This window comes from Galleria mellonella, unplaced genomic scaffold (assembly GCF_026898425.1).
Source record: "Galleria mellonella isolate WM207_F2 unplaced genomic scaffold, CSIRO_AGI_GalMel_v1 utg171, whole genome shotgun sequence".
NCBI classification, from domain to species: Eukaryota; Metazoa; Arthropoda; class Insecta; order Lepidoptera; family Pyralidae; genus Galleria; species Galleria mellonella.
This window is the reverse complement of record NW_026442014.1, coordinates 3,692,944-3,717,786: the sequence shown is the minus strand read 5'-3', so window position 1 is coordinate 3,717,786 and position 24,843 is coordinate 3,692,944. Positions and strand designations below refer to the sequence as shown.

General features: G+C 32.8%; 1 protein-coding gene across 2 annotated transcripts in view; it reads left to right on the top strand.

The window, feature by feature from the left end:
* The window catches only part of LOC113518375 (syndecan), a 362,685-nt gene that overhangs the window by 126,664 nt on the left and 211,178 nt on the right, over positions 1 to 24,843 (top strand). The window lies entirely within an intron of this gene.

Here is a 24,843-nt window from a genome sequence, read left to right as displayed (position 1 = left end):
CGACTTGTATCTAAATGACCGTATAGGGCCGGGGGCATCGTATCGAATCTCGTTCAGAAGGTCGTCAGCTGTTGCAATGGACGGACGTGCACATGATTGATATACGGACCAGAAAATTCATAGCTCTGGACGTATATCATCGTTTACTTAGATAGCCACCGTCGCATGCAGCGTTTTTTATATCTCTTTAATGTTACATTATTGAATAGAATCATCATTATTATTTAATAGTCGAGGGATGGGCAGCAGTGTCTCTCTTAAAACATCACCAAATCCTAATTGCTGTTGCCAACCCGCCAGCCAAGTGTGGCAACTACGAGAAAAACCCCCTCTATGGAGGAGACTTATGTTTAGCAGTCGACAGTTAACATATGTACTATAAATAAATAATAAATTTTTTTATGAAACTATCGCCCAATTTCTGCTGGGAAGAAAACGGACTAGAAACACAATTGTTGCCTTTTTTCAAATAACAGATATGTAAGTATATATATATATATATATATATATATATATATATATATATATATATATATATATATATATATATATTATCAGTCAGGCTCGCGCTCGCGTCACAGCTCATGATTAAGGATCACGAATTGGTCCCGAAACTAGTCGAGCTTTCTCGATCTAATTACACGTAAGTTAAACCGGTAGTTATTAAGTATTACTAATGTTACATAAAATTTATAAAAATGCCAAGATGAACTTAATAGGTAGACACTAAAAAGGTGGATTCAATAAAATAATTTAGGGATTTCGACAAGATCGTTCTCGCTTAATCTTTATGAGATACTATCTAGATTCTCAGAAAGTTTTCTCATCTAATAGCTATTACTAGAATATGTGGAGAGGAGAGCATCTCGAATTATTCCCGTGGGTACTGCGAGCGAAGTGGGTTTATTGTGATTTACAACAAATATACGTGCATTCGCGTCGTATGCAATTCTTTGTTTATGAGTACAGAAACAGTTATTTCAACTTGCAGTTTCAATTGTTTTGTTAAGTGTTTGTCTTAAAAGTTGTTTACTTATATTTTTTATATTTTTTTATGGGTGAATATGAAATGGGAACACTGCTTGCGCTAGCGGCATACGCTGTCGAGGCACAAGTGAGAGAAGAGAGGTCAGGATGAAAACAGGTCAGATGACAAATTTCACAATAATTAACCGCGATGGTTTCCAAGAGAAACCGCATGGAGGTCTACTTGACAAGATCTTTTTATTAAAAAAAATGTAAGAATATATAGGGTACCAGTAAGAGATGATAGGTAAGAATGAAAAATCAGGTCAGTTAGCCCATCGTGATGATTTCCAGAGTGGGCAACGTGAAGATCGCCCTGACAGGGTATTGCTAGCGAATAAACTGATAGTTCGCATTAGTAACAATCCCAAACCCGATATTCTTATATTAGGACTAGCATTATGCGTACATTTCATAAACCACCAATGAAATAGACTACTTGTAGGTGGTACATTAAAATAAAACATGTACCAGATTTTAAGATATACCTTCAGAAACATAAGTGTGAAAACTACATTCGATTTATTACAGTCTTTTTTTGTATGATTTCTGAACAAACATATAAATATATTAAATTAAAAAAATATTGTTTTAGCTTTTATTGCCCTTATTAAGGCCCTTTGTATTATTTTTTCTCAAATACCTCCCATATACAGACATTGTTCAGTTACAATTTTATTATATTAGTAAGACGATCTTAGTGGCACAATAGTCCGCAGGAATGCTTTGTCTGAATGAGACTCCGAGTGCACTTTCAGTTGAATTGATTTATGAAATGTTTTTAACACGATAATCTTAATGTATATAGTTAAAAATATTAGTAGTTACTATTATAAAATACCATATTTTTGGTAACTTTCTACCGACTTCAAATTAGAATATAAATTCGGTTGTATTTCTTTTTTTTGTGTTTGTCACGTCATAACTCTATGATTTATAAACTGATTCGGAAAAATATTTTTTCATTAGAAAGTTTATACTTTCAGATTGGAATTAGATGGAATTTCTATTTTCTTTTTATTGTATTTTTTTTATTAATAAGTTTTCTATTGTAATACTTTAAAACTTATTCAACATAAGTTTCTAACTACATGTAACAGTTTTCATTCTCCTGATGTAAAACAAGCAGTAAAGTACTGAGACGGCCGCAAGTTTTGCAAACAATCACGCAGTATTCCAAGGGATTGTGTTTCCAACTCATTAGTAAAGTTGTATCTAGTTTGCGAGTTGGGTCGCGGGACCCGTTAACCCGCGAATGATAGACGACGCCTCATTTGGAGCCCTTTGCAGTCGTATTGAACCTGAACAGTAGTTTAAATCAATTCTAGTTAGTAACGACAAGGTTTTTTTTTTCGAATTTATTTGGATTTGAATATATTTTTTTCCTATATTGTGTGTTATATTCGATTGCGTCATCGATTGTGAATCGAATTTAATGATATTGTTATCGATTCGAATTGAATTTAATGATATATTTAGCACGGTCTTGTACTAATTCGATTATGATAATAAATAATTAGAGAAGAGGCAGACAGGCTGGCAACCGCAGTTAGGCTATTTTAGACTATAATAGTTAGTAGGTTAATTGGTCCATCGTGACGAATTCAACAGTAAATTCACAATGGTTTCTAAGGAGAATCGCGAAGAGGTCGACTTGATAGGATATATTGCTAATGAGATAGATAAATATTTATTTGACTGATTTATGACACATGTAAATTAACAACCAAGTGCATATAATTAAATGAGTTACATATTTATAGGAATAAAACACAAGAGATTAAATGCAAAAGTATACTACTACGCCATGTGTCGCAGTGACCCTAATAGGTTGCTAATCCCAAATCAAGTACTAACAACTCCTTTTATTCCTTAATTTTAATATTTTTAATAATACTACTATAATCATTATTATATAAAATAAAAGTGTGTGTGTTTTTTTATACAACTTAGAATGGCAAACAAGCTGACGGTCCACCTGATGGAAAGTGGTAACCGTGGCCTATAGACATGAGCAGTACCATGGACATAACAGAGTATACTGTTTCGCTCATGATACCTCCCATGCGTTGTCATTCCTGAGGACTCAGATGTTATTCCTCTGTATTAAAAACTTGCTTTTACCCGTGACTATATGACCAGTATAAAAAGTCTATCACATTCTCTATTTCTTAATAGTATATGTATACTATATTTCACGGTGATTGGTTAATCCGTTACGATGCTAAGAGGTAACAAACTTACTTTTAGATTTATAGTAAGTATATAGTAAGGACAAATATAGTAAGGATATTAGTTTGTCCTACTGCTAACATTTCTTACGCCATTCCTCGTCTGCTAATGGACTACTGTAGATATATTACCGAATCTATTCTGATGGTCATTATATCTATCAGGTGCCCTAATTTGAGGTGTTCAAGTGGCTTCAACATTGACAAATTGTAATTAAGAGTGATCACTTGTTTAAGGCTAGTATTTATGGGCTTTAAAATAATTTGTTAAGCATCCAGTTAGTCGGTGAACTTTTCGAATACATTTACAATTTGTAGATCTTAAATTATGTAGGTTTTATTCCTAAATCAGTATTCGTTTAGTTTGTCATATTTACTTATTAAAGTTTTTCAAATTTTAATGACAGGTCTTAGTTGTGTTAATTTAAGTTTTTTTTTATACAACTTAGAATGGCGAACAAGCTGACGGCCCACCTGATGGAAAGTGGTAACCGTCGCCTAAAGATATGAGCAATACCATGGACATAATAGAGTATACTGTTACGCTCATGATACCCCCCATGCGTTGCCATTCCTGAGGAATCAGATGTTATTTCTCTGTACCCAGTAAATTCACTGCCATATTCCACTCTTCAAACCGAAACACTGGCATGCAAACACGACTGCTTCACGGTAGAAACACGAATGAGACAGAGGTACCCAAGCAATCGACTTTTGTACAAAGTCTCCCTCTGGTAAGAGATATAACTAAAATTGCTGTAATTAAGGTTGAATGTGACTAAAAACCCATTTCATTTGTGGCAACACCAGTTATTTTGATTTAAAAAATAAATTACTGAACCAATTTTGATAAAATTTCTATGAGACTAATTTGTGATAAAACAGGATTTTTCAAATAGGTTCACAGCTGACGGAGTTATGAGGTAATAAATATAAAAAAAAAATATAACCGAATTGAGATACGCCATCTTTTTGAAGTCGTTTGATTAAAAAGAAACAAGTTAAAGGGATCTAATCACACAAATATAGGACTTTAATTTGATAGTATTGCTAACTCAGTAGTCCTGTCATAAAAACCAATTATACTGTAATAAGTTTGCTGTTCTTTTTGTTAATTAAAATCTGGCATAGTTCTCTTTCTTAGCCGTATGGTCTCGGCATAGCAACCACCTTTTCCTTTCCCGTGGTGTCGTAGAGGTGACTATGGGAATTTAATAGTCGATGTATAGTCTTAGTAAAGTAAAGGCAGCGTCTCTTTTAAATGTCACCAAAACCTAAGTACGGTTGTCAACCTGCCTGCCAAGCGTGGCAACTACTGGCAAAACTCCCTAAGGGGGACGCCTAAATTCAGCATTGGACAATTAAAGGCTGATACGATGATGTTAATGATAGTTTTCTTTCTATGTAGTGATGTAGTATGATTCGTATGTGTTACCATTATTTTTAGACTTTAGAATGTTAAAAGAAATAAAGGAACATACCATAATATCTACAAAAGTGCTATAGGAGGAAAACTCGAAATATATCTTAGATAAAATATGCTACTTAGTTGCCCATTATTAAGCCATTAGTATGGGCTTAGTAATTACCTAAATAGAGCAGACATGGTGGCTTCTTGCAAATGCTTTGCTGTAGATGCTAGATATAGCCTAGCATTTGCTATTGATGTTTTGTTTTATTTTTTTCTTATGGCAATAAATTTATAACAGACTAGATTTAAGAGCATTCTATACTTCATTATGAACCCGCTTAATCTTCTCGCGATTGCTTCAGCGTGTACTTTTGTATATTTACTTCTGAACTAACATTAGATGTCATGTTTTTTACGTAGCATTTATATGACAACTAATGTTTTCAAAAAGTTTGTATTGTAAAGATTTTTTATTATTTTTGAAAATTGTACCTAAACGCAATTAGCCGATTTAAAAAAAGGAAGAGTTTGTCAATTCGCTGATATTTTTATTCTTTTTTTTTTTGTTTCCTCATAACTCCGTCAGTTTTTAACTGAAATTCCGAATAATCGGACTCAATTTCGTGTTCTCGTTTATACCGTAATCGGCCCCGTAAATGGAGCTTAACATTGTTGTTCATCATAAATCCTACCATGAAAGTACCTACAAAGGAACGATATTTTAACATTTTTAAACGTATTATGTATTTTTAACACCAAATTTGTGTATCCAGAAATTTATGAAAACATTTAATTGGTAGGCTTTCTGATTTGCAGAGTTATTTTTTAACTAAAAGGAAATACTTTCAGATTGATTCCAAAAAAAATAGAAAAAAATAATTTAATAATTTATTGTTTAAATTAAAATAATTGTTGTTACATAATTGAAATTGTTTTTTTTTTTTTAATTAACTGAATATTAATATCAAATCGGTTCTACGATTTAGTTCTACTAGTAGAACAGAACGGATTATTAAAAAACCTCTCTCTCTCTCTTCCATCTACACTTTTAGTAGAGTGGTCGTAATTTTTATGATTATAGTGGATTGTTGATGAGGCTCTTCGCGATAGAAATCTTCGTATTGTGTCTTCATCTACTTCTGCTCACAGCCGAGCGAGATTCCACAACAGACTGCTGTGTGGCCGTTATGATGAGGTCAATCCATCGCGATGGTAATCTAATCTGAGAACGTATGTCTTGTACCGACTCTTGGACAATTAGACATTCCATACAGTATTCATTAAAAAACCTAGTTCTATATAAACTATGAGTATTACTCGTTAGTGTTAGTAGTTTTTATTTATGCGGTCAACTGTACTTTACAAATAAATAAATGCGAGCAACCCTGAAAATCTTTTAAAAGTTGCCACCGCAAACATTTCAACAGGGACACAAAACACTAGAGAGCCAAGACTCTCGTGACAACAATAAAAATACACCAACAATGAAGCAAAGGGCCCCTGACGCGGGAGAAACTGTACTTGTACGTCTAGCTTAGCTACCTATTGTAGGTATGGAAGTACTTTTTATGTTTAGATGAAATGTACTTGCAATATGTCAAAATATAGATAGAGGGAGACTTTGTACAAAAGTCGATTGCTTGGGTACCTCTGTCCCATTCGTGTTTCAACCGTGAAGCAGTTGTGTTTGCATGGCTGTGTTTCGGTTTGAAGGGTGGGATATGGCGTGAATTTACTGGGTATAGAGGAATAACACCTGAGTCCTCAGGAATGGCAACGCATGGGGGGTATCATGGGCGAAACAGTATTCTCTGTTATGTCCATGGTACTGCTCATGTCTATAGGCAAGGGTTTCCACTTTCCATCAGGTGGGCCGTCAGCTTGTTTGCCATTCTAAGTTGGATAAAACAAAAACTCTTTATTGTTTCCTCCAAAAGATTATAATAGTAAACTTATTATAGATACAAACAAATACGAGAAATGATCTTAGTAAGAAAACAGTATAATCGTGTAATTTAGCCTAAATTGTTTACATCATATCAGCCATTAATTAATTTATTTATTTATTCATTAAAAATAATTACAACATTATAACAGCAAAAGCTAAATCAATGTTATAAATCTAGTGTGCTGACATACAAAATTATAATAAATATATGTAACCCGACTCTAGATATTTCTGAGCCGCTTCTAATATTTTTGGCAGGCTACTACTAAATATATCAATGATGTTTATAATATTATTTAATAACCGTACTGCGTGAGTTAAGGGAATATGCTGAAGTAGGTTAGTTCTTACTGGTGGGACATTAAACGTAACCGGATGACGGCACGCGCTAACATGAGCATTCAGTACTCGCAGCTGGACTGTCTCTAGCACTCGTGGGTGAAATGTCCGCTGTTGAACATAGGCCTCCCTCTATTGGGGGATTTTGCTAGTAGTTGCCACGTTCTGCAGACGGGAAATATTAAAGATGTTTTAAGAGTTTTAAGAGAGATGTTGCTGTCTATTCCTAGAAAAAGAGCAGCAGCATCCCTCTTTAAACATCACCAAAGCCTAACTGCGGTTATCAACCTGCTTGCAAAGCATTGCAACTATTGGGAAAATTCTTCCAATAGAGGGAATCCTATATTCAAAAGTAGACCAGAAATTTGTATAGATGTTTGGATGTTTGTTAATCAGTCACGCGTAAACGGCTGAACAGATTTGAATGATATTTGGTACACGGGTAGGTTATATTCTAATTTAACATGTAGGATACTTTATATACTAATACACGCGAACAGAGCTGCGGAATGTAAGCTAGTAGTAAAATATATTTTCTTTGACATCACAGCTAACAAAGGTCTACAGTTGTCATTGTTAATCTTGCAGGCAGTATCCAGTACCCATTGTTAGGTCGTGACAGAATTTCAGATACGAAAGCCTAAACACACAGAGTAAAGGCAAAGCCTGTTTCCAAATATTATCATTGTTTTCGCAAAGCATCCTATCCCCGAAAAGGCTTTGATAATTCGCTTCCAATTGTACGTAGTTACATTTACAATAATCATTATTTTGGTTGAACTACGCTAATGGTTCTTAATTGTTGTGGAGATTGCTGAAGCGCGGGCGCGGAAGCTGACGCGGATTCAATTAATTAAAGTGCACAGAAAATTTATAATACGAATGGGTATAATGATCCATATATATGAAAGAGTATCAACAGCACATCTGATATTGCAGAATCTAGAATCTTGAAATTTTGCAGATAGGATCTCTGTATAGCGTAGGCGAACATTAAGAAAAGGATAAAATTTTAAAATCCACGCGTACGAAGTCACGGGCAAAGCTAGTAATAAATATAGCACTCTAGTATGTATTACTGGTTACCTTATTTTTATAATCTTTTGTTTGTTTGTTTGTAACACTTTATTGTACAATACAGGCTTAATTTATAGGATACAAAGATCTTAAGAAAATAATAAGTATAATGGTGGACTTATCCCTTAAAAGATATTTTTTCTAGTCAACCATTTGAATATCTAATAGAAATTGTGAATTGGTAGAGATAAAAAATAGTTAATTAAAAGAAAAATAGACAAATAATAGGTGTTACAATTACAATACGAGCACAACATTGATATTGGACAACATGTCTTGCCATATTTTTATGCAAGTTTTTCCAAATTTATACGAAATTTTTAACTGGCGTTAGATTGAATTCTTTAGCATATTTATGTAAGTGACAGTGTAGTGTTATAATACCATAGAGTTTGATAATAAAGATCGAAGATGGCCATAGGAGTTTATTTAATATTTATTTAATAGTGAGGAAATGCGATGTATAAAGATTACACACCGAATACACCATAATGTCCATGACATTATGGTGTATTCAGTATATTCATGGTGCTGTTGATGTATGTATGAGAGGATTACCATATTTCAATTTGTATGTCAGCATGCCATGTTACTTAAAAAATCTTGAATTGTCTTACTACTATCTTCTACTCGCGACTTTGTCCGCGTGACCGGGATATGTCTTATCCGTCTCTATCCCATTTAGTAAGTATATATTAAATTTTGTAATAATTGGTTTAGTGGTTAAGGTGGCAAGAGGTAACAACGAAGATACTTTCATATTTATATTAGTAAGGATTTCCGCGTATGCTCATTCACTATAGCTATATGCTAATTCACGGCTTAATTCCAATGCCGTCGGAAAGCCTGCAGCAATGAAACAATACGAGCAAACCTGATAACACCTTTTGTAGTTCACAAAGCACATCCGAATTTACATTTTATGTTTTCGATATTTATTTCTAAATTGTAGAAATAGGGAGAAAAGGGAAAGAAAGAAAAGACAGATGATTTGTGCGTGTAACAGGGATATGAATACAGAATTAATGGTTGTTGGAAAGGGAAGGAAAATATAATATACCACTGCAAATAAAGGATAAGGCTTAATGACATGGCAGTAATGGAAAATGTTTTCTTGAATTGGTCGAAATAATCAGAAATGAATACAATTTCGGATTTTTAGAATAAATTTTTATTTGTTTTGTTTATTTATTTATTTCCTTGTTATCATGTCCTTAGAGGTTAGATCCACAAGGATAGTCTACAAGATACTACAAACAACATAGTCTTAGATATTCAACCTATTTCAAAAAGAAGAAGGTTATCAATTCGGTTGTATTTTTTTATGTTTGTTACCTAATAATTCTGTCAATTGTAAATTGATATTAATTTTTTTTTATTTGAAAAGATAACTTACAGATTGGTACCATAGACATTTTATCAAAATCGGTTCAGTTGTTCAGATTTTGATTTGGATCAAAATAATTGGTTTTGTCCCAAATTAAGTCAGACACAATCTTTAATCATACAATAGTAGTAAATATTCCAGCCCCTGTGAATTCTCGCAAAGGTCATGAACTCGTGAATCCAAAATATTTAGTAGAACAAGTGCTCTATTGAAAGGTGCATGTTGGAGCAAATTTGTTTTGACCCTAACGTATGCGCATATACGTGGTGTCTAGCACGAATATATCTGTCTGCCACAAAAAAATATGTTAGAATTTTCAAACTTCCCCCTTAAAATTTGCTCTGTAGATTGCACCTTTTGCAGTTTTTTTTACAGATTCTTTATAATTTTAATCAAACGATTGCTATCTTACAATCACATTTAAATATAGGAAAAGGTAATTGTTTGTAGCGAGAACTAGTGGTCCTCTCATCACCATTATTTTATCAGCCATTAACTAATTACTGCAGAATATAGGTCTTCCATATGGGGGATTTCACCAGTTTTGGAAGTCGTCACGCTTGGCAGATGGATTGGCAACTGCAGTTAGGCTTTGGTGATGTTTTAAAAGGGATTCTTCTGCCTATTCTTCTACCATTAAGTTCCCTTAGTTGCCTTTTACTATACCCACGTGAAAAAAGAGGCTCTATGCCAGAAATAAACCTCGATAGGTTTTCCCTGAAACCATTTCGGTAAATTTGTAAGCAAGAAGAAGACATTGTTTAATAGTAGTCTGCATGACTATCTCTGTCCCACTCGTATGAAGTCGCTTCTTCTACTGAAATTGCATCTTTACTCCGCTGTGGAGCAGCTATATTTGCATAGTTGTGTTTTTGTTTAAAGTGTGGGATATGGCAGTGAAATTACAGCGTATGGAAGTATAACAAAAGTAAATATAATAAAGGTTGTCTGGAAGAGATTGCTTAGCAATAAGACCGCCTTTTGTACTACATTGTGGTGTTATTTATTTATTTAACACTTTATTACACCAACATAACAGGATTTGTTGAACAATTTACGTATTGAAAATTGTTCAACAAATCCTGTTATGTTGGTGTAATAAAGTGTTAAATAAATAAATAACACCATAATCTTTGAAAATTGCAACTTATGTGGCGTACCATGGATATCACAGTACCTATGTTTTGTGGGCCAATCCCACTTGTCCCTACCAACAAGTGGTGTAAGTGGAATTTTATTCCACTTATCTTACTGGTAGAGACAAATGGAAATTCAATACCATTTATCTCTATTGAGCGGTTTTTATTTAAATGTATACTTCTGTACATAGACAAGCAAATAATATCATGTTGCTGTTCATGTCTATAGGCGATGGTTTTTTTTATGGATGATAATGGGATAACGACCCCATCTGCGCTAATATACGCTGACGGGGCACCAGTAACGGATGGTAGGTGAGAATGTAAAGGCGGGTCAGCCCATTGTGACGAATACACCTGGAATTCAGCATGATACTTCTAGGAAGAACCACGTGAAGCTCGATCTGACTACGTGTATAACTAGCAATGGGACTGGTAGTTTGCATTACTAACTCTCCCTCCCCCTGTATAAGTGACGGTTACCAGTTTCTGTCAGATGGGCCGTCAATTTGTTTGCCGCGCTATGTATCATTGAAAAATTCTTATGAATTCATCATGATAGCTCAATTAACATGACTTTATCCTACTTATCATCCCCCACTAGTACTTTACCAATGTAAACAAATAGCGCAAGCGGGATTATCAGCCCATTTTAATCTATTTAAAAATCTGTTCACGCAAATTGTTTTCGCAAGAATCAAGACACTAATGGCCCATCTATATACATTAGTTTTACTAACTTATGATAGGCATATACATAGGTAGATATACTAAACTTGATTGTAATAGGCTTCTGTTTAACCTTGTTGTGCCAAGATTTATTATGGCTTCCGACGCTCCTATTACATTAGTATGAAGTAATATGTGCGAGTGAGACAAAATCATTTCTTATCGCCCTAGAAAATTAGGGACCCACCCTAGTCACCTGAGACCCCTGTAAGTAAACGGAATGCGAATGTCGCGTCCCTTTCTAACTTGTGTGCAATATGTATTTTTGCTTTCGTTTTACAATTTTCTGCAAATGAGAAAATCGATATTTTTTTTTCATTGTAGAAACCGTAGTTACCTCACGGCTCAGTTACACGTACTATTCAGTGTAGATCAACGAGGTAAAGCAAAGTTTTTTTTTTATGTCTTTATTTACACACCGATCTGTCTCCTTGCTGGGACAATAAATAGTATGTTTGACGTTTAATGGCGTACTCAAAAGGCGACCTGTGTCGCATCCTACTTTATTTTATTTTATTATATTTTTGAGCATTTTGCGCTTCAATCTGCGAGTCGTGTGCTTTACGTCCATAAGGTCTCTTGTCGCTCTGTTAGGACGTTTTGTTATCCACTCCTTGTAGCATTGTATGTGCTATAGTATTTCCTGTCTAACAGTTCCAATTTTTAGATCATGATTTGGTTCCTCGTTTGTGACAAACGCATTGGTTATTAATAACAAGTTAGTATGCAAAGTTGAATGTAAAAATGTTAATGGATGCTCATAGAATGCTGGATGAATGTTAACTATTCCTTGATCCTTTTTGCTAGTTTGAAAAATCTCAGATTTGTGACTATTTGTTTCAGTTACTTATTTTCTTGAATGAAAGATCAAGAATTCTAGTCAATATGATAGATATGAATAAGACATCAAGAGGTATATTATTATTGATCGTGTAACAGGGATGCCCCGTCTTCAGAGTTTATAGGTCACCTTTATTCAAATGAAATGAAGTTTATAAATTCCGGAGGTTGGGATAGTTTTGCTGTATTGATGAGAGTCGACAGAGTGTTAATTATTTTATTAATTAACATAAAAATATTTTAAAGTAATCATGAATTTTAACTACTCGACTCGACTACAATTCGATTTTGAATTTAAATTATATATATATATATATATATATATATATATATATATATATATATATATATATATATATTTAAATTAGCATGTTTTAATAATTCGTTTTCAAAATAGTCGCAAATCACGAGTATCTTTTTGTTTTGAGGCGCCGGTTTCAAGGAAAAAAAAAATATAATTTTAATCTCCACAAATAGGTACTCAATTCAGTGAATAACAAGAATTATTTAAATTAAAAAGATCTCCCGATCTGCTGCGAAGTAAAATAGCATTTATTTTTTTATTTTAATAATTTATGATACCATAAATAAAAATCATTATGGAGATTAATAAAGAAAGAAAATAATGAAAAATGATTCCCCATAACAAAAGAGAAAAAGGTGCACTTCAGAAACTCGTAAATTAAAGCAGAACCTCATTTTTAACATTTCCCGCGAGCTGGTTTTATTCATAAACTCGAAGTGCAGATGGATTTTGAATTGTTTAGGATAGAATTAATTTTTTTAAGTAATTAAAGCGAAGCTCTTTGTCTGCACGTTCAAAGGGTTTCTTTGTGGAGTGGTCTTTAAGAATATTAAAGAGTCCAATTGAAATAAGGTTTTAGAATTGTTTCAGTGTCGTTTCACATAGTCGGGATTCTCCGCAAATTGTCACAGCAGAAAAAGGCCATTATTGTCTCCCAAAGGAAAAAAGGTATAAAGGAAATTACCGCTGTAAGACACCGGCTCGCAGAATTGTTTGTCGAATAAACAAATGAAATTGAAACATAATTATTTTAATTTCCAATTTGTCTGTCTCGACAACACGATTAGAATAGGGGGAAGGGATTGTTAGTAATGCGCCCTATCAGTCTCATTACTAGCAATATACCCTGTCAGGTCGACCTCCACGTGGTTCCGTCTGGATAATGGACTAACTGCTTTTTCATTCTCATTTATTATCACTCGGGTTACCATTCCATTATAAACTATAAAAAAAAACATGATTAGAATTGCATTATTTATTTATTTATTTATTAAACTTGTATACACCTAGATAGTAGAAAAGGCAGACAATACCATAACCATACGAGCGTAGACAGGAATAACAGAAAATATACCTGACGGCGCAACGTGATGAATAAATAAATAGAAAAACAAAAACAATATTAAATTAAAATAGTAATTATTATTATTATTAAGTCATTGGTCATAATACAAACGATAGTTACACAGCTACCCAAAAAAATGGTAAGGAGTAATTGTTTGGTTTGATACCTGCTGCTGATTTTTACCATCGTACAACCCTCCACAAACTAAAGTTCTATCCCAACCATCTGGATGAGTAGCCGTCTACCATTGTGCATTTTTCACAGCACTTTCCTCCACTTACAACCACATTTTGGAATCAGCAGTATTTCTGAACTATATGTGCATATATATGTATATTATCTGTTCAACTTCATAGCCCTCCATCCTCCATATGCAAGGTCCCTTGCAGGGGTGAGAGATATTTTATGTTCTTTAATAACACAGAATAAATGTACGCATGTAGTAAATTATGATAAGTAAATTGAAACTTCGAAGCAATGCTACGAGAGTGCTACGTCGTAGCTGTCACTTGTGCTGTGTTTTCATGAAGCGATATATTTATATCTTTAATAATACTGAGAATGTAATATACATTGCCAGTGAGTAATGAAAAGTAATCTGGCTTTGAACTAGTGGGGACTTCACCCCATACCTCAATACCTAAATGGTCACATACAATGCGGTTCCGAAGGAATTTTCTCTTGCGAACACTCAGGGCGTGGAATGAGCTCCCTGTCGAGGTTTTTCAACAGATTATAGTATAGGGTTCTTAAAAGAAGGGGTTTCTTTAGGATCTACAGCGCGCGCGTAATGTCCCTGGTATTGCAGGCGTTCATAGGCTACGGTAACTGCTTACCATCAGCTGTGCCATATATTTCTTTGCCACTTCAGTCATATAATAAATAACTAATGCTACGACGTTGCTACGCCGTAGCTGTCATTAATACTGTTTCGATACAGCGTTATATTAATATATTATTAACATATTTAATGATATAGAAAATAGATTTGTAGTGAACAATGAAAATAATACTTTAAATTTAACTAAACTTAATTATTATTGTTAATAATATTATTTATTTATTTTTAATTTATTTTTAAATAAAATTGTTTATGAATCATAAATAAAAAGAAATAGTATTAATTGTGTTTATATTTCCAGCTGTAAATGGTAAACGGTTGATATTATAATGGTCATTTTGTTTATTTTTTATATGAAAGTTACTTATTATTAACACACTATTCGCTGTTAATAAATGCTCCTCTTCACTCAAGGTTTGCTTGAAGAGTACTCTTACAGAGTCAATTTCGCCTGTTGTACATCTTTGATTAAAATAATGTGTATCAATGTAATCTTTGTGTACAATAAAGAATAAATAAATAAATAATATAAATAAATAAACATTTGTACATGTAAATTAAGATAAAAAGTAATTTATATGTTAATTTAGGATATTATGTTAATGTAGAGGACAATTCATTAATGTATGTTAATATATTAATGAATTGTCCTCTACATTAACATCTTTACAACCTCGTGATGCATTAATGAACAATAAAACAATTATCTATCTGTGTTTATTAAATGAAATTTAAATCAATCGATTTAAATAGGGATTGAATAACATTTTCAAATTATCCATAGTTTTTAATAATACTATTTATTTTTAATAGAAACGAATAAAAATGACATTACTTTCATTTTTTTAAATTATCGACTTACTCTGTTATTGACTACTTGGTTTATATAGTTACCTGAATTGTGTAAAAAGTATTCCAACGTTTTCCTCTTCGAGTACGATTCTGTTTTATTTATATTACTCTTTGCTGACATTTGTGTAACATTTCCCTTTTTAATTATTCTGTGTGTAACAGTGATGCTCAAATTTAAATTATACTTACAGTTGGAAAGCCCATCATTAATGCATATTTATGAGTAGGGAAGAAAAATCTCTACACACAGTCATTAGTAAGGCATCACTTAGACAATGGCGTAAGTCATGAACTGATTTTGTTTTTTTATTATAAGGTATATTTTTTTTATTACTATATCAGCCGTTAATTGCCCATTGCCGAGAATAGGCCTTCCCCATAAAGGAGATAAGGTATTAATAAGTATATACTGCTTTGCAACCATCGCAAATAATGATTTCTTTGATAATAACATGACATCTGTGCAAAAAATTATTAAATATTGAAAATCTAGTATATGTTTTATACATCATTTAGAAGCAGTCTATTTTATTAATTTTCTTACTTCAGAAATTCACGCGTACGTAAGTACGCGTGTGAAAGCTTTATAGCATAATGTGAATAATAGCTAATATTTTTAGATTTTACTATAAAAATACTTTTGGAGTAGTTTACATTTTGGAGTTAAAATCAATTTCAATAGTTTTCATTATCAAATGTTTTGTTGAAGTCGTATGTTTTAGTATTTCTTTTTTCTGTGATTATAATCCATTGTAATCCGCAGAATGATAATCTATTACATCTATTGAAATGTCAAATAATTTTAATCGATTAAACTGTTTTCTCTTTTCGTAGATATTTTGTTTTTTGTTTTCTTTATTCTTGTCTATTCTCTTTCTTTTTTTTTTTAATAACGATTAATAATGTACATATGTATGATAAACAAATTTTTGAATAAAGATAATTTGAATTTTAAATGTAATTTAGGAATTACCACTTAATGACTTCTATATCGAATAACAATTATCATGTATTTTAAATAACATTTTAATATTACGGATATACTACTATGATGTTATTAAACAAGAATCCGACTCCACCCTCTACGATGTCAGCGTACTTCCGTAAATAAGCGCGTTCGCTTGTAAATTGCACCAGAGTATTACTTAGGGTCGGAGTAATGGGCGCGTGCGTTTGACGGGGGCACGCCCTCCCGCGTTTCGTCCCTGTAAATATATTGTATATTGTTCTTTCTTTTTGCTATCAATGTTTTCCGCCTAATTTGACACGGCTTTGTTGTGCGGTCATTAGTTTGCACTGATCTTTTCCACGGTAGTATGTGATACGATTATCCAATATTTAAATCCCTTTGTTGTCATCGGAGCGTTTATATTTTTAACTAGTTTTTGGCTGCTTCTTTGTATGCATGGATTTCAGAAGTAGATAAATAGAAAATCAATTAAATATACTACTTCAAGATGGCGTATGAAGATAAAACATACACCACTTTTTAAGTTAGACCTTCAGAAATGTAATAGTGGAATCTTTGCGTGCTGCCGGAACAAATATATAGACAGATTGGTATAATTTCTAAAAAATATTGTTTTGGCTTCTATTGTTATTATTAAAACTCCTCATAATCATTTTTTTTTAAATATCGGCCAATGTATGTATGTACCAATATCGCCTGCTTATAGTCTTTTTCATTTAATTACCTTACAAATACGTACGAAAAGCATAGAAATTTTCAGTACCACTTAAACTTTTCGGGCTTGTATGTAACACTTTATATTTCGTTCTCAAATAATAAGTTAATAAATTCATTAATTAATAATTCTGCTGTATATTAGCAAGATTGCACAGAAAATATGCTCTTAATTTAAATTTTATGTTTTTGACAGTAATACTGTTTCGCAAGTCGGTAGGCTCGTTCGCTCGTCGTAGGTATTATAATAGTAAGATGAACTAACAAGGAAAAAAACGCCGCGATGTTGACTCTGTAAGGTTTTGAATGGCTGTCCTTACCTTATTTATATGTTAAAGATTATAAAGGTATTTTTAATCCAATTATCACAAGTTACAAAATCTTTTTACGAGAGGTTCGACAATAATTTTATTCGTAATAGAAAAAAAATATTTCAATTGTTTAAAAAAAGTAATTATTTTCATTTAAAAACTAAAATACGGAACAAATTTTAATAAAATTCCTATAGGACTAATCTGTAAATATAACCTTTAAGATAAAAATATAAAGTTCCAAATCGATTTACAACTGACCGAAGTATGAGGTTACAAACATAAAAAATACAACCGAATTGAGAAATACCTTCTTTTTTAAGTCGTTTGAAAATGTATAATCTCATTACTAGTAATACACTCTACTAGGTCGACCTCTGCATAGTCTAGCTCGGAAGCCATAGTTGATTTTTTGATGAATTCTTCATGATGAGCAAAATAATCTGACGTCACTCGCACCCAATCTCAATTACTGGTACATCGCCAGCATATACTCGGAGTCATTAGTTCATTATGGTTTATTAAAAAAATTTAACCGCATACATTTTAATAGCCGTGTGGTCCCAGCACAGATTAGGTCCTTTCCCGTGGTCGTCATAAGAGCCGACTAAGGGAGGGCGAGGGATGGGCAGCAGCGTCCCTCTTAAAACATCTCTAAAGCCCGACTGTGGTTGCCAGTTCAAGCGTGACGATTATTAACAAAACCCCTCTAAGAGAGAGGATTATGTTCAGCAGTGGACAGTTAAAGGCTGATATGATGATGATGATGATTTTTTTTTATAGAAATGCTGTACGTAAAATTTTCTCTTTGCGATTCAAGCAATGCCTGCAAAGTCAGTGCGCGGTTTCCGTGAACTTCTGAGTAATTGATCGAGCGATCTACAATCGCTCCGTCGTGGTTTCTTAATCGCTCAACCGTAATTCTAGTTGCGACGGATTGTCTAACTGTTTGAACTGGAACTTATTTACCACTGTAACACAGGATTTTCATTGTTATTTTTATTAACTGACTGACTTTTACCTGATGTTTCATCCGTGATTTTATCCGTATGACCGAGATAAAAAGTTACCTACTAATACATCCCATTTTGCACGCGTTTACCAAATTTCATAGTAATTAATTAAGGAGTTAAGAGGGAGCAAACAAACGCACTGCCACGTTTATAATATTAGTAAGGATTTTGGGAAAAAAAAGTTTGCAATTTTACTATATCTTTTTCTTTTATTGTATAATGTCACAAAAACATTCTAAAACACATACTTTTTGTATATCTATATACACTCTCAGTGTTATGTGATATTTTCGTAAATTTTATTTTTATTCTATTTTAAAAATTTCATTTTTAATTGAAAGCAATCCCTTTCGTATGGTCTCAGCATAGATTGAGCTATTACTTCTTTCCTGTGGGTGTCGTAAGAGGCGACTAAGGGAACTTAATAGACGAGGGATGGGCAGCAGCGTCCCTCTTAAAACATCACCTAATTGCTATTGTCAATTTACCGGTCAAGCGTGTCAATTACTGGCAAAATCTCTCTCATGGAGCAATCCTATGTTTATCAGTGGTCAGTTAATAGCTGATGTAGCGGTGAATCTTTTTTTAATTTATACTTATAAAATCGTTTGTCTTGTATAACTCTACAAACGCACTGCCAAAACTACTAAGTCTAGAAATTTTAATTTTGGAACATTGATTTATTTTATAATGCAAGTATCCCCTAAAAATTATTTTAAAAAATTTCTTAAAGAAAAACACGATACTATAATCAGCGAGCGTGTATGAATAGATTGATGAATGCGGGAGAAGTGAAAGAGGCTTTTTGAATCGGAGCATCTGGCTTTCTATTGTTTCTGTCTACCCTAATGGGAGACAGGCGTGACGGATATGTGTGTATGTACTTATATGTATGCACAACACTATATGTGTAAAACCGCTGGCAACAGTTAAGATATAAGGATTTTATATTGGCAAGTCGTGATATTTCCTTAATCGAGTAATCATGCAACGTGTCACCATATTTTTTCATTTTCATTCCCAATTTTTTATTTTAATTCTTCGATAAGAATCGTTGACAAAACAAATTAATCTCAGAATCGAAAGTAGGTATACCTGGATTAGAGTTATTTATTTATTTAAATAACTTTATTAACCGAAAGAAAATATGGCATTATAGGCGGACTTAATGCTAGTAGCATTCTCTACCAGTCAACCGTACCGTACAAATCGGCAAATCCGTCTACCCGGTACAAAACAAGTTTGTACCGATGGACAAATCCATCTGCCCAGTTGATTGTTATAGAACTTTATATACTAATTCATGCAGGTGAAGTTGCGGGAAATAGCTAGTATAAAATAGAAAAAACAACCATTAACCTTTATCTGACTTGGGCTTTTGGAAATGTTAAGGCGGTACACATACAAACACACGTGGGCTACGGCCTACGTAGCCCACGCGTCAATGAGCCATTTTTATCGAGCTTCCACTCCGCTGGGCGTGATCGCGTGACGCATACGTACAGGTGAATAGGGGTGTCACTTTTGAGATTTTATTTTGTCCTATCCTATTGACCTATTGGAAACGGGTCTCTCTTTATAAAAGAATGTCAGGATACTGCTAATTGTTAGTTGCAGAGTTTTTTTTTCGAGATTTCTTTCCTTTGCGTTGATATGTTTTGCTCTGTTCTCCTAATCCTTACGATATACTTGAAATTAAAGAGGATATAAGTCCTATATTATTTAATATAAAATCTGTGGTGTATTATAGATACAGTGGAATATTTTGTCCTTATATAATTCGGGCGTTAAAATATACCCAGACTAGTATAGCTTTTTCTAAAAATAATGTACCCCGTGTTACTAGTTGACGATGTAATTTTAGGTAAAAGGATTTTATGTTACGAACGAAAAATTAAACCATTGCTCTCATCATATCAGCCTTTAACTGTCCATTGCCAAACATAAGCCTCCTCCTGGGGGGATTTAGCTAGTAGTTGCCACGTTTGGTAGGCGGATGCCTGACGCAGTCAGGTTTAAAAGATGTTTTAAGAGAGACGCTGCTGCTCATCCCTCGCCCTCCCTTAGTTGTCTCTTACGACACCCACGGGAAAGGATGGAGTGGCCTATTCTATGGCGGGATTATACGACCAAAGTTTAAATAATTTATCTTGTATTATTAATATAATAAAATTGTAACAAGAAGATGTCTGTACTTGAAAGATATTTACGGACAACAATGTTTTTAGAAAAATTATCTTTCTGTACATTTGTACCGGCATGACGAGAAAACTACTGCATCAAAATGATTGGAGTTTTCACATTTGTGTGTTGTTTTCACATCTCCTAGAGGTATAGTTAAAATATGGTGTATGTTTTATCGTCATGTAATCCCGACATAGAATAGTTCACCCCCTGTATTTCTCGTGGATGTCGTAAGAGGCAACTAAAGGAAATAAATGGTCAAGGGATTGGCAGCAACCCTCTTAAAACATCACCAAGACCTAACAGCCCAGCCACCTGCCAAGCGTTAGTCCTATGTTCAGCAGTGTACATTTAATGGCTGATATGCCATGGTATGGTATGACTAACAGTATCCTAATTTTAATATCGTAAATTACAATTTTCCTATTCATATTATTATAGCGGTAAAATAAAGATTTTTGCTTATAAATTAACATTGAGACACTGATTAGATAACCCAAGAAATAAGAGACGATCTCAATCCGCCAAAGTCGACCCTTGACATTTATCGTACGATTTTATCAAAATAATATTTGTGTATAAATAATATTTGTTATTGTATAGTAGTTTTATTTATAAAAATATAGTAAGAAATTATCTTCAATAACATTTCATCAGTATTTTGCTATATATACATGTTAATTGTGTATATAACTTACAAGACAAACTTCCTGTTAAATATTTAAATTATTAATACTAGTTTCATCATCAACATCATATTAGACTTTAACTGTCCACTGCTGAACATAAGCCTCCCCCTTAGGGGGATTAGCCAGTAGTTATTACGATTGGCTGGTAGATTGGCAACCGCAGTTAGGCTTTGGAGATGTTTTAAAAGAGATGCTGATGACCATCCCACGCCCTCACTTAGTCACCTCTTACGACACTCACGAAAAAGGAAGAGATGGCCTTTCCTATGTCCGGACATTAAATTAGGAGTAATTTGTCATAACATAATATGTATAAGCTACAGTCAGCTACAGCAGTCGTCGCTTTTAATAAATTGAGTATATTAAGATAAAAGAAGAATTAAATGAAATTATAAAATATTAGCTGACACGGCGAACTTCGTGCCGCATTGATTTCTGAATATCTCTTTATAAGTTTTGTCGCAAAATTAATTTCTGAACGTATTTTATTTAACAGGTACGAACAGTTTGTATGGAAAATTAAAATTGTCGATTTTACTATTTTCCACGCAATTTATTCCATTTGACAGGTACGAACAGATTGTACGGGAAATTAAATTTGTTGATTTTAATATTTTTCCATGCAATTTTTTCATATTTTCTCACCTTTTGAAATTTCCTTGGACTTTTACAAATATTTAAAAACCAAGATTAGCCAAATCGGTCCAGCTATTCTCGAGCTATAGTGGAGCTAACATAAGGACGGACATTAACACGATCTTTTAAGTAAACAATGATAATTTTGCTGAGTTATTTCGATGGTACAAATTTATAAGAAAAAGACCATTCAGTAAATTAATATATATAATATTTTTCAAGTACAATATTATGAATGTGGATGAACTTGAGAGGACATTTTAGACTAACACAATTATACTAAATACTTACCAAAGAAGATTCTCGATAAGCAGCTAAAAGTTTAGCGAATGATTTATTTTCGTTTCCAACCAAGAAAACTTTTAATGAGCTTTAATAAATGTGCCTTAAATAATTCTTTTAACATTGAAGTGGACAATTGATTTTATTATTCCATATATGGATAAAATACTGCTGGGTTGTAAGTGTATCATTTGAAAACGACTGGACCGATTTCGGTTTTATTTTTATATGTAATGAACATCGATTATGAATCGGACTACGATTAATGTTTTTAGTAAAAGAAAAAAAGAAACTGGATTTTGATTAGAACAACGTTTATCAAATCAGTTTTTTTTTAAATTGAAATATATTAATTAAAAATAAATCATTCATTAAGAGAAAAATTCTCTCGCAACAAATCATACCTTAACCTTACATTACACTTACTTACATGGACAGAAAATTTTTAGATTAAAAAACAAGCTAAACAGGCATTCACTATGTATATACCCCTTTCCTTACGCCTTCATATACGCCTAAATAAATAGTAATAGAAAAAAATATATAATACGAAATAATTGGTCCTCAATCCTTTTTACTCTTATATGAAAATAAAACTTTTCATTTAAAAAGAAATAATAAAAATCAATCTAACACATGGCGAATATACGTTTATTTGATATTACCTTAAATAAATAAGATTTTTTTTGCAAATTGAGTTACATTGCATTTTTTAATTTTTATAAAATGAAGGTAGTTTCACAAGATGTTTTATTTTTAGTTGATGTTTAATCGATTGCGCTGACAAAACGCGGATATTAAATGCATGTTCAAGTTTTTAATTTCTCATTTAAGTGATTTACGTACGGAACTTAAGAAAAGTAAATATCTTAAATCGGAAATAAAAATTGCAAATAATGACAGCCCTACACCACTTTCCAATGTATTTCACTTGAAATATAAAGCCACGCGTCGCAGTATTTTAAGGAAATTCGACTATTAGTTACCGTTTCGGTTTGTCATACGGTGGATTTGCCTTTAAAGGATATGAGGTCTATTTTACGGGATGTAGTCGGCTTTATGGAGTGCACCTTGGGGTATCACGTGCCATAAGTTCCGGCTTCAAAGCTGGCACATAAATACAGAATACATTTGCAATACTTCATATAATCTGAAAGTTATTATTCATTGTTATAGCGAAAAGTTTTTACCAGCTGTTGCCAATGAAGTTTGTTTTTCAAAAATATATCTTTATTGTTGTTATTTAATGGCGTTGTTTTTAGAGTCTTCAACTGTCTCCAAAAAGAAGAAGGTTATATTTTTACGTTTGTTACCTTTAATTTTGTCAATTGTGAACCGATTTGGAAAATTGTTTCTTTAAGTGAAAGGACATAACACACAGATCGGTTCCATAGAATTTTTTATCAAAATCAGTATCAAAATTACTCGTCATACCATATAGCTTGAAAAAAAAAGCAACTGGTAACACTACGGTCAGAACTACAGTTAATTTTCCTACTATATTTCAGAGGTCAAAGAGGTTAAACAACCAACCAATCATTTCTTTGACCTTTGAAACAGATTAAGTAATATTGTGAATGGCTTATGTATATTGTTATTATTTTTTTATCTAAAGTTATTTTTAAATTCAGGTGATAGGTTATAGGTATGCAAATCAACATCAACTCGATTCGTAAAAACATGTGATAATATTTATTTATATAAGAATGTTTATTAAAACTTTTGTTTATAATTTTCTAGCTGCATTATTCAAAGACATTATGCTAATGTTTTTTCTCGTATAATTGCTTAACCTCTATTTTAATTTCGAATTTGTATTAAGTTTTTCTTCATTTGCATTGCAAATTTAGTAAGGTTCCAAAACAGGTGAAAATTTAACTTTATATACCAACATCAGTGCCTCAGTGAGATTAAAAAAAAAATATGTAGATGACAAATTTTTAGAACACACCTTTAAAATGTAAAAGTGGTTTTTGTGTTTTGTAAAAATACTTAAATTCAAGGTTCTATATAAAAGTAATAGGTTCGTGTATCAAAAGAACTGTCGATAAAAATTGCTTTTTTCTCCCGTCTTCAGTTTCTCCGTTAAATGAAACCAATTTACTAGATGTCGTATTGGTTGCACGGACACGAACTATTCGCGGTGTGCACTGGTAATTCTATCACGTTTCTGATCATTGAGAAGTATGATACTACTTTATGTGCGACGTAAAAACGCACGTTCTATAAGGGTTGAGATCTACTTGTTAGCACTACACTTTCTTACAGCCATATTAATAAAATAGCAGATTGTAATATTAAAATAAATAAAAATAATTTATTTCAGACAGAGAAGTTTATACATACATACATATCTGTCACGCCTGTTTCCCATTAGGGTAGGCAGAAACAATGGAACGCCAAATGCTTCGATTCAAACAAACCTCTTTCGCTTCTTCCACATTCATCAATCTTTTCATACACTCTCGCCGGTTTATATTATGATAATATATTACCCAATATATTTAATGAATTATTTAAATGCGATCCCATTTGGTTTCGGACGGATGGATAGAATTTCCGAAAATAATACACAGCCTAATTTTAATTTGCTAATAAACTTGTGACAGAATCAATCTGAAACATTGAAAATTAATTGCGATATTGCTACACTTTGGCAAGTTAAAATTATGAACGCTCCTAAAAATATAACTAAAAAATTTAAATACATAACTCGGCAATAGAAAGCAATGCATTAAATATCACGTTCGTTGCACGGATACGAACTATTCACGCTATGCATTCATAGGCAACCCTGTCACGTCTGCGATCATCGAGAACTACGATATTGCCTCGCGTGCGACGAAAACGCGCG